Consider the following 4,573-nt stretch of genomic DNA (forward strand, 5'->3'; position numbering starts at 1 on the left):
TTCGTTCGTAGTAATATAAATGATGTACATCTGAAGAATTGGAATGAATGACTGAAGAAGACAGGGACCCTCCCTGAGCGTGTCGATTGACTAGTGAGTTCCTGTTCAAATTTCTAGCTCTATTATATGCATAAAGGATGGCAGGTGGATCAAACTCCTTTTGAAGAAAACGTTTACAGAGATCAAAGACTTCGTCTTCAAAATCCTTCAAAAGGGTGCAATTCCTGCAAAACCTTACAAATTGTCCAAAGGGTATATTACTGGTATATTACAAGTGATGCCCACTTGTTGAGTGCAGATATCCATTAACGTCTACTGGGTTCTTATAGGTTCTTGTTATAATACGTCCAGTATCTCCACGTAGAACAAGATCTAAAAATTCTATTTTCACTTTATTCTTGCAGCTCGTAAAGGAAAGCCCCCATTGGTTCGTATTAAGGTCCATAATAAAATTAGCAATTCCATTGTAGTCACCCTTCCAGATGATCAGGATATCATCAAAATGCTTATAAAATACTAGATTATCCTTCCATCGTGGGTTTTCCAAAACGTGTCTGTTCCTAGAAGCCCATAAAAAGGTTAGCATAAGCAGGGGCAAAACTTGACTGTGATAACAGCGGGCTCCCAGCTTGATAACCCGAATCTGCCAAAATCTCGGAAAATACCCGACATCCGAACCACAACACATCAGAACCGTGTCCAGATCCACACACCGAACCGGCAGATGCCTTTCCGGTACACTCCAAAGTCAGGGAGTGCAAAACGCAGGCCTAAGGCCTACCACGCACCAAGCCTACACGGCCTCGAGCAACTACTCGGCGGGACCTATCTACAGGGTGATTCCGATCCGGAATACGATTTCGACCCATACAGGCCGGAGACTCCAGAACCCATGGGGAAACGCACACAGAAAGCCCACACGGGCTCCTCCACAGCGCAGGACATTGGTACCTTGCTCCAGCGGCAAACACTGCCCAAAACTACTGCCATGGACCAAACACCGTCGCACTCACCGGCCCACTCCTCAACCCAAACAGACACGGCACTCACAATGCCGGTAACGAACACAGCACTGGAGGGCGCCAATTTCGCCACCAAGCAGGACCTACAAAACTGGGTAAAAGACATAGAAAAAAACGAAGGCTATGGATGTGGGACGCCTGAAAACCGACATGCACAATGTCACGGCGCGAGTCCAAACCACTGAACAAGACATCACACACCTCCAAGCCGGCATGGCAAACATGCAAGACGCTGTGCACCAATTGCAAGCCTCCCAGCACAACCTAACGCTGCAAATGTCCGCCCTGGAAGACCGAGCCAGGCGAAATCATGTTAAAATACGGGGAATACCTGCAGATATCCAGGCAGTGGAATTGCCGCACTACATCCGCAGACTCCTAGCCACCATCTTACCGCCGGCAGTTAACAGAAAATTCGGGCTGGACGGAGTATACCGACTCCCGGCTTCCTCCAAGACACCAAACACGCCCGCCAGAGATGTCATTTTACGATGCGCCACCACCCACGATAAATCCCAACTCCTGGCGGCAACCAGAGGTAAAACCCCCCTAACCTTTGAAACTACCCAGTTGTCGTTCTACCAAGATCTCACCCGGGCCACATTGCAATGGCGCAGGACACTGTCACACCTCACAAGCCATCTGCGCACCCTCGGAGTGTCATACAGATGGGGGCCACGGAGATCCCTGCTAATACCCCACAAAGATCTCACCCACACGGTAACATCGGGCGAAGAGGCACCAGCACTCCTGAAGAAACTTGGCCTACCAGACCTACCTGCCAACTTACCATCGGAACCACAACATGGGATGGGAGACCCAGCCACCAGCATGCCGTTCATCCCACGAGAGAGGATACCGCCGAGTTCACAAACTTGACAACAGTAATTGGAGCGACCACAAGGGCCCTTGCTATCGGGCCGATACTGCCGAGAAAAGTGTACTTTTAAACCCAACCACGCACTGCTCTGACCGTTAACATGGTCTAAGCACTATGGGACTAAATGTTCTGTGTTTCTTCTCTGTTATTTTGTTTAAATTCTAGGTTCCAATTTTATATTTGCAACTCCAGCCCTGACAGACAAGGGACATGACAAGGCTCCAGGCCTAAGAAACGTACCGACACTTTGATGCTACCCCCCCCCCCCCCGCCACCCCCTGGTTAGGGGTAATATACCATCAGAGACCGCTTCTGACAAAATAGGTCTCCCTACCTGCATACGATACCACACCCTGCACATAAAATATCGCAACCTTACACCATATTTGTGCCCACGTTAGAAATACATGCAGGGAACCTAATATTAAAACTCAATCGTAAACCCTCACAAACGACACACCTTGCACACTTATCTTGTTGACCTACACCTTGGTCGGACTCACAACCTCAAGGCGACTTAATAGACGACCCAACTGCCGACCCCAACACTCGGACGATATTCCACATAATAGACATTAGCAACCGGTCAGACTAGCCTGCTTATGTTTAATAGCCTGAAAATGACACACTAGATCCGAAGTGTTTTCGTGCAACCTGCACAACTAATATCACCTGTCGTAAGCTTTTTAGACCCTCAAAATGTCTAACCTAATGTGATACAGCTACCAGCTCTTTTGCATTGCTTATGTCAGACATCCTCAACCTGCCTGTTTTTCTTTAAAAAAAATGTGCTGTTAATGACCGCCATGCAAATGTTAACCCCTTGTTACTCCAATGGCCTGTATCAGCTGTCGTGGCGATGCACGCATACATGTAATCTTAAGCACTACAAAAATAAAGAATTTATAAAAAAAAACTTGACTGTTACTTATTCAACTAGGACAGTGCTGTCCATCGTGTCTATTGTGCCTTTTTGTTTCGTTGGAATTATTTCACAATAATTATTTGATTATCAAAGTTTCTTTTAGGAACATGTTTTTCTTGCTTGGCATGTCATAAATACTGAATGGCCAGACCATGATCCATGCTACATTGTGTATCTTTTGCTGTGACATATTAGCCTAACAAGGTAACTGGACTCCTCAAAAAGAAATCAGCAGGCCCTCCCATGTTTTGGATGCTTGATAGTTAGGTTCCATCTATTTTTGGGCACCCACTGCTTTCACTGTTCCTTACTGTTTTAAACTCAGAGAGAGCTTCCATATTAGCCAATCAGTCTGAGGAGAATGTTGCGCACAGGGAGGAGCAGACATAGGCAGCTGGTATATAGTACGAGCCATGGCCCTGAATCAGGCTGTTCTTTCCATGGTGGAGACATTCGGCTTTTACTTCTGGAGAAGCTGGGAGCAATGCAGGCACCCAGGGGGCACAGGTACGTTAGCAAATAATTTCTAACGGTTTAACTACTTACTGGAAGAACCCCAGGGCAATCCTGTCACCATAACTATTATAGTTACGTTCGGTTATGGATGTTCTACCCTCAAAGCAGCAATATCATGGCTGCACTCTAATTCCTGTCCTCAGTGTGCTCCAAATCAGTTGAATATCTTTGCCCTCTGTTTTCACCTTTTATTTGCTTGATTCTTAATAGTGCTCTTTTTCCTATGTGCCGCCATCTTCTTCAATGACGATGAACCCTAATGTTCTTCTGCCCATTCTCCTTCCCACAGTCCAGTTCCAGGACATGCCCACAAGAGGCGCTCGGAATTTGAGACAGATTATCTTGCGAGGCTATGGAGGAAGTACTGGACGGAAAGCTGAGTATTGTGGGAAAAAATGACAAAGGAGCTTACTCTGGGCACCAATACGACTTTAATGAATGAGTTTGGCGTCATTAATATGCTGTATTTTTATGCATGCTTAAATCTTTATAGCTTTTGCACACAAAAAATAAATGTTTTGCAGAATGTTGCAACATAAACCTGTCTACTTAGCCACGCACCCTCACTACAGAAAAATGTTTACTTGTCAAGGGTATGTACACAGTCTCAGCCCCCACGGTACTGACTCGGCTATTCTTTTTTTTGTTTGTTGTTTTTATTATTTTTGATGTGGCATTTTACAGTTAGGACTATCAAATAAATAGATACAAAAACAAGTTTAAAAAGGTGCTAAAATCACAAATACATAAATAACTATATTTTTCTCAAGAGCTGCACCTTACACTGTGTTAAAGCTCAGAAACACTTTAACAACCAAAAACAAAAAAAGTGCGCTATGCCTGTAAGGCAAGACACACTTAATGTGCTGCACACTGCTTAAGTGCTGTGCTGAATTGTAAAAAATAAAAAATGCACATTGCAAAACAAACATTACAATGTGCTTATATTAGTAATACAGACAAGTGCTAGTGCAAAATATATATTGAGCAAAATATTGCAAATAGTGCTCAAGTGTAAAGTGAAACACACTTTACTTACATGCCCACAATGCTTCAATAAATATTATTTATTTATTTAATTATAAAATATTTCACCAGGATGGATACATTGAGATTTCTCTCGTTTTCAAATATCCCATATATATAAAAGAGAAAAACATATAATGTGGTGGAATCTCGGTAAAAATAAATTTAGTAGGCCGAGATTACCACGTGGCATGTGTACGTGCA

The sequence above is a fragment of the Pelobates fuscus genome, chromosome 5 (assembly GCF_036172605.1).
Source record: "Pelobates fuscus isolate aPelFus1 chromosome 5, aPelFus1.pri, whole genome shotgun sequence".
Lineage (NCBI taxonomy): Eukaryota > Metazoa > Chordata > Amphibia > Anura > Pelobatidae > Pelobates > Pelobates fuscus.